Here is a 15,819-nt window from a genome sequence, read left to right as displayed (position 1 = left end):
GTGGGAGTCTGTAGGGTTCCAGGGGTTGTCCTCTCTACCATTCCTTTTATATAATTCTGATTCATAAAGTATACTAAAATTACTCAGAAGAATATCGGCCTGATTTTACTTCAAGTTGAACTAGTGTCACTTCACCGAAGGGTGGTGGAAATCTAATTCACACAATTCACACACATGTTATGTTCTGACCAACTACATGCTCTTTCCAATGCACATCAAAAGATTGAATCATTCCTTGCCATGAGGCAACTGAAGTCAATTCTAACAGTTCTGTGTTCAGCTGATGCAGAAATGACCCAACAGAGTTTTAGTTGGATTAGATTGATAAACTAATGATGTATCTCTATCCGTAGCAGAGGATATATTCCCATATTTCTTGATAACACAGAGCTTGTGGTCAAAAGATAAATTAACAGAGAAAAGTAGACGATTCAGTGGGTAACCTTACGTTATTAGCTGTAAGTTCCAATGTGAAATTAGCTTGGGCAACATCAACCTCGTTCCTATTAAGTTCCTATTGAAACTGGCTTAAATTCATTTTGAAATTGTCTCAGATAGATAGTATGCACATGCAAAAGGAAAATTTTAGACAGATTGTGGTCATGCTTCGTTCTTGAAACATTTTATTTACTTTGTTGTTGATATTAGACTATAAGACCATAAGACCATAAGACATAGGAGTGGAAGTAAAGCCCTTCAGCCCATCAAATCCACTCCGCCATTTAATCATGGCTAATGGGCATTTCAACTCCACTTACCCGCACTCTCCCTGGAGCCCTTAATTCCTTGCGAGATCAAGAATTTATCAATCTCTGCCTTGAAGACAGTTAACGTCCAGACCTCCACTGCGCTCTGTGGCAATGAATTCCACAGGCCCACCACTCTCTGTCTGAAGAAATGTGTCCTCATTTCCATTCTAACTTGACCCCCACTAATTCTAAGGCTGTGCCCACAGGTCCTAATTTCCCCACCTTATGGAAACAACTTCCCAGCGTTCATCCTTTCTAAGCCATGCATTATCTTATTAGTTTCTATTAGATCTCCCCTCAACCTTCTAAAGCCTAATGAATACAATCCCAGCATCCTCAGCTGTTCATCTTATGTTAGGCCCATCATTCCAGGGATCATTCATGTGAATCTCTGCTGGACATGCTCCAGTGCCAGTATGTCCTTCCTGAGGTATGAGGCCCAAAATTTGACACAGTATAGGGGAACCTCAATTATCTGAATGAGATGGGCGGGCACTATTTTGTTTGGATAATTGATTAGTCAGTTAATTGAATCATGCCTCTCCTCTGGGTCTCGGAGTTTTCTGAAGTTTCTTTTTCCTCACTCTGCCTGCCTTGCTCCCTCTCTCTGTCTCAGAGTTTGTTTCTGAGCAGATACATACTTGTGTGTAAGGGACCTGTAGCATTGCTGAAGTCTCCTGCACACACACCCACCCCACCATCAGTTCAATGGGATTGACACAGCGAGCACTTGTTAAGTCAACTCCCCGTTCAGGAGACTAGGCTGCACACCACGTGCATGCCCCTGCACCCCTCCCTATCTGCACCCACCCCACCCCCTGTCCGACACTCCACCCCTGCCCCTGCCTGTCCTCCCAACCCTGCCCCCTGTCTCCTCCCACAACTCCGCCTACAATCCACCCCAATCCCTGCCCCACCATCTGCCCCAACCCCGTCAAACCACTCTGCCCAGTCCATCCCCGCCCGTACCCCAAACCCGTCCCCGACTCCCCATCTGACCCCCTAAATAGAGTTCACTTGCGCGCACACACACAACCTGTACAATGTTGGAGGGATTATCTGGGGAAGGAGGGTTTAGGATACACCCCTGTGTAGAACTCCAGAAAAAGTGTGGGGGGAGAGAGAGAGAGAGAGAGCAGGAGGTCATTCATTTGGAGATGGTGCCTGGAATCCCATCATTGTCGAGGACCATTCTTGACAGCATTTCAGTAAGCCAGTCAGAAACTTTTTCCCCGGGTACAACAGAGTGTTACAAGGGGACATAAATTTAAGGTGAAGGGTGGAAGGTATAGGGGAGATGTCAGGGGTGGGTTCTTTACCCAGAGAGTGGTGGGGGCATGGAATGCGCTGCCTGTGGGAGTGGTAGAGTCAGAATCTTTGGTGACCTTTAAGCGGCAATTGAATAGGTACATGGATGGGTGCTTAAGCTAGGACAAATGTTCGGCACAACATCGTGGGCCGAAGGGCCTATTCTGTGCTGTATTGTTCTATGTTCTATGTTCTATGTTCTAAGCCGAGTTCATTTTTAATCATTGTAAACAAAAGACGCAATCAGTGTTGAAAACACGTTTTTGATGAAATGTTTCTATCGGGACCTTGAGATCTCCTTCAGATAATCCGAAATTCTGATAATTGATATTCAGATAATTGAGGTTCCTCTGTGTTCTAAATGGGGCCTAACTAGAGCTTTATAAAGTCTCAGAAGCACTTTGCTGCTTTTAAATTCCGACCCTCGAGATAAATGACAACATTTCATTCGCTTTCTTAAACATGGACTCAACATGCAAATTAACCTTTAGAGAATCCTTGATTAGCAGTCCCACATCCCTTTGTACTTTGGCTTTATAAATTTTCTCACTGTTTAGAAAGTAGTCCATGCCTGTATTTTTTTTTCCCAAAGTGCAAGACCTCGCATTTACACACATTGAATTTCATTAGCCATTTCCTGGACCACTCTCCTAAACTGTCTAAATCTTTCTGCAGTTTTTAGATCAGAGTGGTGCTGGAAAAGCACAGCAGGTCAGGCAGCATCCGAGGAGCAGGAAAATCGATGTTTCCTGATGAAGGGCTTATGCCCAAAACGTTGATTTTCCTGCTCCTTGGATGCTACCTGACTTAAAAATGTGTTGCTGGAAAAGCGCAGCAGGTCAGGCAGCATCAAAGGAGAAGGAGAATCGACGTTTCGGGCATAAGCCCTTCTGACTTGCTGTGCTTTTCCAGCACCTCTCTGATCTAAACTCTGGTATCCAGTATCTGCAGTCCTCGCTTTTGCCTACTAAATCTTTCTGCAGCCTCCCCACTTCCTCAGTACTACCTGCCTGTCTGCCTAACTTCATATCATCGGCAAACTTTGTCAGAATGCCCCAGTTCCTTCTTCCAGATCATTAATATATAAAGTGATATGTTGGTTCTGCTCTAATGATGTTGATGAAAGTTCATTTGTCACCAGTACATTTATTGTTGAGTCAGTCTCAGCATATGTTAACAAATCCTAATTAAGTTCTATTCTAGGCTTTACTTTCACAAGTTTGACCTCAGAAATTAGTTTGAAAGTCATTGAATTGGATAAGCCAACTTGGCCATCATTAATTGAACATGAGGTGAGTCCCTCATGCCAAAGTCTTTTTTATTACTTTGTTATCCTTTCATGTTATCTTTTGGAAGATTTAGAAACAAATGCATTTAATTATTATCACAGTGTAACTCTAGCCTGATAACTGTCATCTTAGTGGTGTCTGTGGCATTTCATTGAATGATGTTTGGATTACTCACAAGTGACAGAATTTCCACATCTCATTGCTACCCTGGTCTCTTCGTGCAGCTCAAGTAATCTTCTGTTGCACACCTACGTACTGAATTTCCTGCTGGCTGGGTAAGCCTTTGGATCAGTGTATACACTGCCTCCTGGAGTTGGCATTGTTCATCTCCTTAATGGCCAATGGTTGCTTGCGGCATGGTAATCAGGTCCAGACCTAACTTTGGTTCACATCGCATGTCAAGACGAATGAGTGGCTGACAGTTGCATTGTTGATTTTGTGTTTTTTTTTGTGGAAAGCAACTCATTCCTCATTAGTAGATATGTCTAATTTAGCCAGATTCCCCCCAGCTTGGGCATTGCTGGTTTCGGATCATCTCATTGAAATTCCCCTTCTTGAAATTCATCAACTTATCCTTAGTGCAATGTTGAAAAAAATCACATTGTTTTCCCAAAGCTTTTCTTTTTGCACTGATCAGGATAATTTGCAAGTTGTACAAAAGTAAACAGAAAACAACATTTACACTATATGAAAAAAGCATGCTGGTTGGTTGGCAAATGGACTTTGATTAATAGAAGTATTGCTAAGGAGAATGCACCAGTTAATAATGAATGGTAAACGTTAAGCTTTGTCATAAATTTCGGCTGACTGATCAACCAAGAATTTAGTAGAGTTAATACATGTCCCTTTTGTCGGTAAAGAACAGTGCCCTGTATATTAATGTATGAAGGCTCCTCAAGTGTGCTACACTGTGCCAAGTGACAATCCTAAATTAGTTGTCAGTATAATTCTTCACATACTCAGGACTATTCAGCAATGATGTCCAACTGTAAAAACCACATTAAACATTACATAGAATCCTGTTATTTGTAGACAGAAAGAGCAGTTATACACATTGCATCTGGTTTGATTCAACAAAATAGGTGATTGCCATTCTTTGGTTCATTTGTCATGGCAATGCCTTGACTAACCAAAGTCAACCTGCCTGGTTTAAAATTTTAACAAAGCTTGCCAGTTTTGAAGCAGAGTCATAACAGACTCAAAGTATTAACTCTGTTTCTGTCTCCACAAATACTGCAAAATCGACTGAGTTTCTCCAGCATCTTTTAGGTTTGCCTGTTAATAGTTAGTCATCATTAATTGGTGCATTTTCTATGGTAATGCTTCGACCAGTCAGAACCCACTTGCCAACCAACCAGCATTCCTCTCTCATGCAGTGTAAATGATGTTGTCTCTTTACTTTGAGATTTCAGTTGAATTGTCCTGATGAATGCCAGCTGAAAAGCTTCCAAAAAATGTCTCTTTTTTTCAGAAATACTCAAGTCTATATGATCAAACAACAAATTAAGTTTGATTTCATATCCGTTGAATCATTGTGAGGAATTCTTCTTATCTTGCTTTGATTTCAAATCTCAAATGAGTAACCTTCCAATGTTGCACAACTATTAATGCCTGCTAAAATTTCACAACTGTGATACACAAGGTATTCAAATAAAGGCCATATATTTGTATAGTCCATGGTTGCATTGTCAGTGGTTGTTACTTCCCACTGTGAGTGCAAAGTTGGAAAACTACCTGTATGTGTTATTCTGCCTTTTTTCTTATTTACACATGTCTGGCCATAGAGTTCAACACTTTCCTGTGAGACTGGTTCTTCACCTCCCAGTGTTCCTGACAATAAGGCAAACTCTCCACATATCCTGTTCCCTCCCATCCTTCCTGATTTTCTTTATCTTTGTACGTCGCATTCATTTTCATCACCCTGGGTTAGCCATGTCTCTGTGATTCCTACGACATTATAATTATCAGTTGCAGCCCATGCTTCAAGTTCAACCACTTTATTTCAAGTGCTTGTGACAGTCATACATATACACATCTACTTTTAGTCTTTGTCCCCTTAACCTTCCTATTTAATTGCTGAGTCTTGATGTCTAGGTAACTTGACACCCCTTGTGGTGCCGTATTTTTGGCCTAGCCCTGATCTCTTCCATTACCCTGCATGATCTTCTCTACAGACCTCACTCCACAAACCCTTTCAAATGTCAACCCATCAAATTTGCATTGCACCCAATTTTTAATATTCCTTGCAAACATCCTACTTCTCATCCTATTCCAGTGTGGATTACCCCTTCTGTTCCAACTCTCTTTACTTCATTACATTTTACTCAGTTTTTCTATCAACAAGCTAAACTACTTTCATGCAGTTTCTCTTGGGTTGCTGTGTTGCTTTGGTCTAAACAACAACAACAATATGTATTAATGTTGTCTCATTATGTAGTATAATGTCTCAAGGCACTTCATTTAATGTTGTTGTGGTTCTGTTCGCCGAGCTGGACATTTTTGTTGCAAACGTTTCGTTCCCTGTCTAGGTGACATCCTCAGTGCTTGGGAGCCTCCTGTGAAGCGCTTCTGTGGTGTTTCCACCGGCATGAAGTTTCCTCACTTCATTTAATGAAAACTTGACATGAAGCCACAAAAGGAGACATCAGAACAGCTGACCAACTATTTGATAGGAGATGCAAGTTTCAAGGTGTATTGTAAAGAAGGTGGGAGAGGTAGAACTTTGTCATGGTTTAGTGACAAAATTCCAGAGCTGCGAATATAGAGCTTCTCAAACAGTGGCTTGCAACCTCCAAGGAAGGGTTATGAGCTCCAATACAGCAGCTGTAAGGCCCCTTTAACTGCAATTCTTCTTTAAAATAGTGGGCATAGACTGAATGACCAATCTTGTAGGCCTAAACCGTGTCCAAAAAAGAATGGGAACCTGGTTGCTTTCTATTTATAAACCCTGTGAATTAAACAGCTTATCCTTCACCTCCCCCACTGCTCTGACAAGAATTTCCAACCCTGCTCTAACTGGTATTCTCCCCCTCCCTTCTGAGACATCACTATACACCCTCTTACCTTGTTCACAGGCATCTTCTGTCCTGCTCGTCTCACATTCCCCCGTTCCCAGGCATCACCCCCTGTACTTCACCTCTCACCAGAACTTCCCTGCCTCTTCTCACAGGCATTTCACACACTCCCACCCCTTCACTGGTATTATCCCGACAACCCCTAGGCATTTGCCTCTCCTCTTCTAACAGGAATATTTACAGCCCAACCAGTGATTGCCCCATTCCCTGTTCTCAGAGGCATCTCCGACCTCCATCCCACACACTCTCACAGGTCCTGGTCCAATATAGATGCTGAGGTTGTAGATGTTTGTTAATGATTGCACAATGCTCAGCCTCATTCATGACTCCTCAGATACTGATACAGTCCTCATGCAGCAAAACCTGGACAAAATTCAAGTTTGAGCTGATAAGTGTCAAGCAACATTCTGACTGCACGAGTGCTAGGCAATGACCATCACGAACAAAAGAGATTGATTCACCTCCCATGAATATGTAATGGCATTACCATTGCTGAATTACCCACTGTCAACATCCACTGACCTAAAACTAAACTGGACCAACCATGTAAATATTGTAACTATAGAAGTAGATCAGAGACTTGGAATTCTATAATGAGTAACTCACCTCCTATCTCTGCAATGTCTACACACTAGCTACAAGGCACAAGCTGGAAGCACGATTGAATGCTCTTTATTTGCCTGGATGGATGCAATTCCAACAATACACAAGAAGATCAACACAGTCACGACAAAGCCACCCGAAGGATTAGCACTCCATTCATTGGCACAACCTTCAATAAGTGATAGCAGTGGGTACCGTCTACAAAATGTAGAGTAGTAACTCACCAAGCCTTCTTCTGCAACACATTCCATACCCATGATCTTTGCCATTGAAAAGGACATGAGCAGCAGATATGTGGGAATACTACCATTTGCAGGTACCTCTCCACACCACACACCATCTTCGATTTGGAACTATATTGCCATTCCTTCATTGTTATTGGGATTAAAATCCTGGAGCTACCTCTCCAATAGCATTGTGTTGCACCTTCACAGCATACATTACAGTGGTTTGAGGAAGAAACACCACAGCATTTTCTTCTTCTTCAGGATGTTTAGCAAAAGGGAAAGTTGGTTTAGGGGAGATGCAATAACAACGTAATAATGTCACTAAACTAGCAATCCAGAACTTTGAGCTAATGTTCTTGGGACATGTTCGAATCCTACTGTGGGGTAGCTGGTGAAATTTGAATTTGATAAAAAAATTCAGCATGGACAACACAATGGTGAGTGGTTAACACTGCTGCGTTGCAGCACTAGGGACCTGAGTTTGATTGCAACTAGGGTGACTATCTGCGTGGAGTTTGCACATTCTCCCTATGTCTACATCGGTTTCCGTCATGTGCTTCAGTTTCCTCCTATGTTCCAAAGATGTGTAGGATGGTTGGATTGGCCAGGCTAAATTTTAAATAAGATAGAATATCCTTTATTGTCCATGGTGTCCAGTGATGTGCAGGCTAGGTGGATTCGCCATGGAAAATGTGGAGTTACTTGGATAGGGTGGGGAGGCTGAGTCTGGGTGGGATGCTCTTCGGAGAGTTGGTGCAGACTTGATAGGCCAAATGGCCTCTTTCCACACTGTAGAGATTCCATGATTCTATGAATGGACAACAAATGTGATTTTATCAGCAATGTCCACATCCCAAGAATGAAATTTTTTAAAAAGTGTTGTCCATTCCTCTTCTGCAAATGGGGTGTAACAGATACCCATATTCTCTACGACACAAATATGAGTTGCAATAGGCAGCGAACCTGGGGTCTGTGGGGATTGAAGGTGGTCATCCTCAGTAAAGGGCACCTTCTCAGCTATGGCAAAATGTAACCATCTAGTCTAATGGGAAGGAAGTCTGGTTCACGATGTTTTCAAAAGACAACAGCAACTTATTATGAAAACTAATCCTCTGCCTCTAGACCCTTGCAAGGAGGCTTTTCCCACTTCCAGCTGGATCTCTGTATCCATTCCAGATTTTTTGTGGACGGGCATGTAGCTGAGGCTGCTGCTGGCATTCAGCCTGCTATTGGAGGAGATCTCCACTTTTGAACTTCAGCAGAGGTGGGAGATGCTTCCATTAGGCTGGAGGCAGTCTACTGAGCTGAAGGCAAGAGAAGAAATAGATGTGCCAAGTGCCTTCCAAATAGTTGACAATCACTTGTCAAGCAGTGATAACACTCTTTGAGATGAAGAATACTTTGAACAGTCATCTTTTGATGGATACGTTTGGGCTCGTCAATATAACTGATAAAATTCTTCCCATTGTAACCTCGCTTTAAGAGACTGTACTTGGAAAATCACTAAACAAAGTGCTATTATTTCTCTCAGCACCCAGGATTTATGAGTATAAACTAACAGAGTAAAAGATGCTTAAATATGCTCATATACTCATGGTGTGTGTGTATATGTTCCAGTTCAAGTTACAGTAAAGATCCTATATTGTTTTATTGAACTATTACTTCACTTAGACATTAAAAGGAGCCAATACAATAACATGGTGGTATGAATTGAGAAATTTTGAAGAACAACATGCACAACGGAATGACAATGGAGGGAATCTGATCCCCACATATAACAAAATAACAGTTGGCTCTTTTACCTATACAGGCTGTTAAAGAGTGCAGAAGAGCCTACCATAAATAAAATGCTAGAACATAATACATTGTGTATCGTAATCATACAACATCCAGATCAGTGTAAGATGAGCAAATTAATAATCATGGAATAAGTGCAGTAAATATGGCTGTTTGTGGATGACACACATGTTTCAATAATTTTGTTTGTCTTTGTGCGTTAGTGGTTGACCTTCATTTCTGCTCGGTGTGCCTCTGAGCAGTGGAGAATTGCCCCCGATTCACATTGACTGTAATTTTACTAGGACTCTTTGAAACCACACTTGGTCAATTGCTGCTTTGATGTCAAAGATTGCAATCACTCTCACCTCACCTCTGGAAATCAGCTCGTTTAATCAAAGACTATAAGCTGGCCTGGAGCTGAATGGCCCTGGAGGAATCCAAATTGTACATTGGTGAGTAGGTTATTGCAAAATAAGTGCCTCTTCACAGCCCTTTTAAAGGCCCATTCCATCACTTTGCTCTTGATTGAGAGTATAGTAATTGATCAGATTGAATTTGTCCTGCCATTTTGTGGAAAGGACATTCCTAGTCAATATCCCACATTGTCGAGTAAATGCCAACATTGCAGCTGCAGTGTATCAACCTGGCTATGGGTGTTGCTTCTACTGGAGCACAAGTCTTCCATATTAAAGCTGGGGTGTTATCATGGCTTATAGTACCTACTGTTTAGATTGGATTCCCTACAGTGCAGAAACAGGCCCTTCAGCCCCACCAGTCCACACTGAATCTCCGAAGAGTAACCCACAGAGACAGTCGCCCAAGGCTGGAATTGAACCCAGATTCCTGGTGCTGTGAGGCAGCATTGCTGACCACTGAGCCACTGTGCCACCCATGCTGCTGTATTCAGCAGCTTTTGCCACTTCTTGATGTAATTAAGATTCACTCATGGAGTGAATAGAATTGGCTGGAAACGGACATTTGTAATGATGGGGACCTCAGGATGAGACCAAGATGGATCACCTACTTGGCTGTTGTGTCTGAAAATAATTACAAACTCTTTGTCTTTGGAATTGTAGTGCTGGACTCTGCCAAAACTGAGGATAGGAATATTCGTGGAGAGTTATCCACTTGTTAATAAAATATAAAGCATACAAAAGTACAGCACAGAACAGGCCCTTCGGCCCATGATGTTGTGCCGAGGTTTAATCTTAATGTAAAATATAATAACTTAACCTACACACCCCTCAATTCACTGCTATCCATGAGCATGTCCAGCAGTTGCTTAAATGTCCCTAATGACTCTGCTTCCACCACCACCACTGGCAATGCATTCCATGCATTCACAACTCTCTGTGTAAAGAACCTACCTCTAACATCTCCTCTATACCCTTCTCATAATATCTTAAAACCCCAGTCAATCCTGCCCTGAGGAAAAGTCTCTGGCTATTGACTCTATCTATTCCTCTAATTATCTTGCATACCTCAATCAGGTCTCCTCTCTTCCTCCTCCTCTCCAGAGAGAAAAGTCTGAACTTGTTCAACCTCTCTTCATAAGGCAAGCCCTCCAGTCCAGGCAGCATCCTGGTAAACCTTCTTTGCACCCTCTCCAAAGCTTCTGTATCTTTCCAATAGTACAGCGACCAGAACTGGACACAATATTCCAAGTGTGGTCTCACCAGGGACTTATAGAGCTGTAGCAAAACCTCATGGCTCTTAAACTCGATCCCCCTGTTAATGAAAGCCAAAACACCATATGCTTTCTTAACAACCCTATCCACTTGGGTGGCAATTTTGAGGGATCTATGTATTTGCACACCTAGATCCCTCTGTTCCTCCAAACTGCCAAGAATACTGTCCTTAATCCTATATTCAGCATTCGAGTTCGACCTTCCAAAATGCATCACTTCACATTTATCCAGGTTGAACTCCATCTGCCATTTCTCAGCCTAGCTCAGCATCCTGTTTATGTCGCTCTGCAGCCTGCAATACTATTAACGATACCTCCAACCTTTGTGTCATCTGCAAATTTACTAACCCACCCCTCAACCTCCTCATCCAAGTCATTTATAAAAACTACAAAGAGCAGAGGCCCAAGAACAGAGCCTTCCGGGACACCACTCAACACTGACCTCCAGGCAGAATAATTTCCATCTACAACCACTCTCTGCCTTCTGTCAGCCAACCAATTTTGAATCCAGATAGCCAAATCACCCTGTATCCCATACTTCCTAACTTTATGAATGAGCCTATCATGGGGAACCTTATCAAATGCCTTGCTGAAGTCCATATACACCACATCCACTGCTCGACCTTCGTCCACCTGTCACCTCCTCAGAGAACTCAATAAGATTTGTGAGACATGACCTGCCCCTCACAAAGCCAAGCTGCCTGCCTTTAATCACACTATGCTTTGCCAAACAGTCATAAATCCTATCCCTCAGAATTCTTTCCAAAACTTTGCTGATCACAGACGTAAGACCGACTGGTCTGTAATTGCCAGGGATTTCCCTATTACCCTTCTTGAAAAGAGGAACAATATTCACCTCCTTCCAATCCCCCGGTATGACACCCGTGGAGAGTGAAGAGGCAAATATCCTCGCCAGTGGCTTAGCAACCTCCTTTCTCACTTCCCAGAGCAGCCTAGGATAAATCTGGTCTGGCCGTGGGGACTTATCAATCTTAATGTTCACCAAAATTTCCAGCACATCAACTTCATCAGTCTTGATCTGTTCAAGCCTGTATCCCAGCTCCTCAAAGTTTTCATTCACAACAAGGTCCCTTTCCTTAATGAAAACCGAAGCAAAAAACTCATTTAGGGCTTCCCCTTTCTGCTCAGACTCCACGCACAAGTTCCCTACGCTATCCCTGAAAGGAGAAAGTGAGGTCTGCAGATGCTGGAGATCAGAGCTGAAAATGTATTGCTGGAAAAACGCAGCAGGTCAGGCAGCATCCAGGGAACAGGAGAATCGACGTTTCGGGCATAAGCCCTTCTTCAGGAAGGGCTTATCTCTGAAAGGCCCTACCTTCTCCCTGGTCATTCTCTTATTCCTCACGTATGAGTAAAATGCCTTTGGGTTCTCCCTAATCCTTCTTGCCAAGCCTTTTTCATGCTCCCTCCTGGCTCTCCTCAGTCCATATCTGAGCTTCTTTCTAGCAAGCCTGTAACCCTCTAAAGCTGTGCTAGTTCCTTGCTTCCTCCACCTTACGTAAGCTGCCTTCTTCCTTTTGACGAGAAGCTCCTCTGTTCTCGTCATCCAAGGTTCCTTAATCTTACCCCTTCTTACCTGTCTCAAAGGAACAAATTCGTGCATCACTCGCAACAACTGCTCCTTAAATAGTCTCCACATGTCTGCTGTGCCCTTTCTGTGGAACAATTGCTCCCAGTCTGTACTTCCCAACTCCTGTCTGTCAGTGTCATGATTTCCTTTTCCCCAATTAAATATCTTCCCTCGGTAACTGCTCCTTTCCCTATCCAAGGCTATGGTAAATGTGAGGCAATTGTGATCACTGTCACCAAAGTGTTATCCCACCACGAGATCTGACACCTATCCTGGCTCATTTCCAAGCACCTCATCCAAAATGGCCTCTCCCCTCATCGGCCTGTCTACATACTGAGTAAGGAAACCCTCCTGAATACACCTGACAAAAATGGCTCCATCCAAACCATCTGAACTTAGGAGGTTCCAGTTGATATTGGGAAAGTTGAAATCACCCATAACAACAGCTCTGCTACAACTGCATTTTTCCAGAATCTGCTCGCCAATGAGTTCTTCAATCTCTCTACTGCTATTAGGTGGTCTGTAGAAAAGTCCCAATGCTGTTCCCTTACTGTTCCTACATTCCACCCAAATTGACTCAGTAGACAAACCTTCCTCAACAACCTTCGTTTCTGTAGCTGTGATGCACTCTCTGATTAGCAATGCTACACCCCCTCATCTTTTTCCACCCTCCTTGTTCTTTTTAAATGTTCTAAACCCTGGAACATCAAGCAACCGTTCCTGCCCCTGTGAAACCCACGTCTCCATTATCGGCACAACATCGTAGCTCTAAGTATGGATCCATGTTCTAAGTGAGTCACTCTTATTTCGGACACTCCTTGCGTTAAAGCAGACACATTTTAATTGATCCCTTTGTTTCAAAGCGTGAGAAACCTTCCCAATAGATTCACTATATCCTGTCACTGTCCCATCTGGAACTGTCCCCCTCTCAGCTATGTGGGGCTGATTCCCACTCCCCTGCCAAACTAGTTTAAATCCTCCTGAATCACACAAGCAAATCTCCCACCCAGGACATTTGTGTCCCTCCAGTTCAGTTGCAATCCGTCCTTCATGTACAGATCTCACTTTCCCCACAAGGTATCCCAATGGTCTAGGTATCTGAGGCCCTCCCTCCTGCACCATCCTCACAGCCACATGTTAAACTGCATTCGCTGACTATTCCTCACCTCACTATCTTGTGGCACCGGTAGCAAACCTGAGATCACTACTCTACTTGTCCTGCTCTTCAGCTGCCAACCTAACTCTCTGTAGTCACTTTTCAGATCCTCAATCCCTTTCCTGGCTATATCATTGGTGCCAATATGTACCATGATTTTTGGTGGCTCACCCTCCCCCTTCAGAATCCTGTAAACCCGATCAGCACTGGGAAACCCGGACTCTGGCACTGGGAAGGCAACAAACATTCCAGGAGTCCTGTTCCTCACCACAAAATCTCCTGTCAATTAATCTAACTATTGAATCCTCTACCACTAGTGCTTTTCTATTCTCCCCCCTTCCCTTCTGATCCACAGTGCCAGGCTCAGTGCCAGAGACCTGACAACTAGAGCTTTCCCCTGGTAGGCTGTCCCCACCAGCAGTATCCAAAACAGTATACTTATTGCTGAGGGGAACGGCCACAGGGGATTCCTGCTCTGAATGTCGGTTCCCTTTCCTCCCCCTGACTGTAACCCAGCTGTCCTTATCCTGTGTCTGGGGAGTGACCATCTCCCTGTACAGCCTCTCAATTTCCCCCTCAGCCTCCCGAATGATCCATAGTTCATCCAGCTCCAGCTCCAGTTCCCTAACTCAGTTTTTTGAGGAGCTGGAATTAGGTCCACTTCCCGCAGATGTAGTTGGCAGAGACACGTGAAGTGTCTCTCACCTGCCACATTCTACAGGAGGAACACACAACTGCCCTAACATCCATATCCCACTACTCTGAAAGCCGACACGGACTAAGCAAAGGAACAGAAAAAGAAAAAAAATGAGAAACCTGAAAACTTACCGAGTTTACAGACTCTTAGTAAGGTTAGAGGAGGTGGATGAGAGGCCCTATGGTGTAGGGTCTCGGGTTTAGATCTCACCCACTTAAAAACTCCCCAGAAGTCCTTTGCTCCTCCCTCGCACCTCTCGGCAAAATTAATTGCTTAATTATCTATCAACAATCATGACTAAAGTTGCAGGATTGCATGAGTTTTATAACGTCATAGTCATACAGCATGGAAACAGACGTTTCGGTCCAACAGTCCATGCCAAACATAATCCCAGACTAAATAGTCCCACCTGCCTGCTCCTGGCCCATATTCCTCCAAACCTTTCCTGTACATGTACTTTCCAAATGTCTTTTAAGTGTTGTAATTGTACCCAAATCCATCACTTCCTCAGGAAGTTCATTCCACACGTGAACCATCCTCTGTGTAGAACAATTTGGCCCTTGTATCTTTTTAAAATCTCTCTCCTCTCACTACAAAAATGTGCTCCCTAGTCTTGAAATTCCCCATCCGAGGGAAAAGTCGACTCCAATTAACTCTATCTATACCTTCATTATTTTATAAACTTCTATAAGGTCACTTCTCAATCACCTACGCTCCAGTGAAATAAGTCCCAGCCTCTCCAAACTTCTTTTATAACTAAGAAAGCCTTTCATACCTTTCATACGCAGCAACATCCTCATAAATCTCTTCTGAACCATCTCCAGCTTAGTAATATCTTTCCTTTAACTGGGTGACCAGAGCTGCACATAGTTCTCCGGAAGAAGCCTCACCAATGTCCTGTACAACCTCAACATGACTTCCCAACTCCTATACTCAAAGGACTGAGCATTGAAGGCAAGTGTGCCAAACACCTTCTTAACCACCCTGTCTGCATGTGATGCAAACTTACACCCCTAGGTCCCTCTGTTTTGAATTTATCTGAGCTTGAATGATTGTTAATCTGTATCTGTTGTCTGCTGCTTCTGCAGGTTAGCATGCTTGCAGATTCTCCAGGTTGGCACCTTATATTTAGCTATACCTGCTAGTGAGTCCTGGTATGCTGTCCTACACTCCTCATTGGAACAGGGTTGATCACCCAGCTTGACAGTAATGATAGAGGGAAGGATATGATGGGCCGTGAGGTGACAGATTATGGTTAGATACAGTTGTGCTGCTGCTAATGGCCCAAGCACCTCATGGGTGCACAGATTGGACCACTAGATGTGTTCTGAATTTATCATAGGGTAGCACTACACAGCATATTGAAAGCTTTCATCTCCTCAAGCACTGTGCAATGGTCACTCCTGACAACAATGACATGGGGAATTGCATCTATGACAGGTAGGTTTATATGGAGAAGGTTAAGTCAGTTTTTCCCTCTTGTTCTTTTCTACTTTCCACCTGCCGTAGGCTCAGTCTGACAGGTGTATCCTTTCGGACTCAGCTATTGCTGTCAGTATTAGAGTTAGCCACTCTTAGTAATGAGCTTTGAAATTCTCCAGCTAAAGTACATCGTGTGTTCTTGCTGCCATCTTCTTCCAAGTGACATTCCAACATGAA

The sequence above is a fragment of the Chiloscyllium plagiosum genome, chromosome 10, assembly GCF_004010195.1.
Source record: "Chiloscyllium plagiosum isolate BGI_BamShark_2017 chromosome 10, ASM401019v2, whole genome shotgun sequence".
Taxonomy (NCBI): Eukaryota; Metazoa; Chordata; class Chondrichthyes; order Orectolobiformes; family Hemiscylliidae; genus Chiloscyllium; species Chiloscyllium plagiosum.
Note: the sequence above shows the minus strand (reverse complement) of the source record.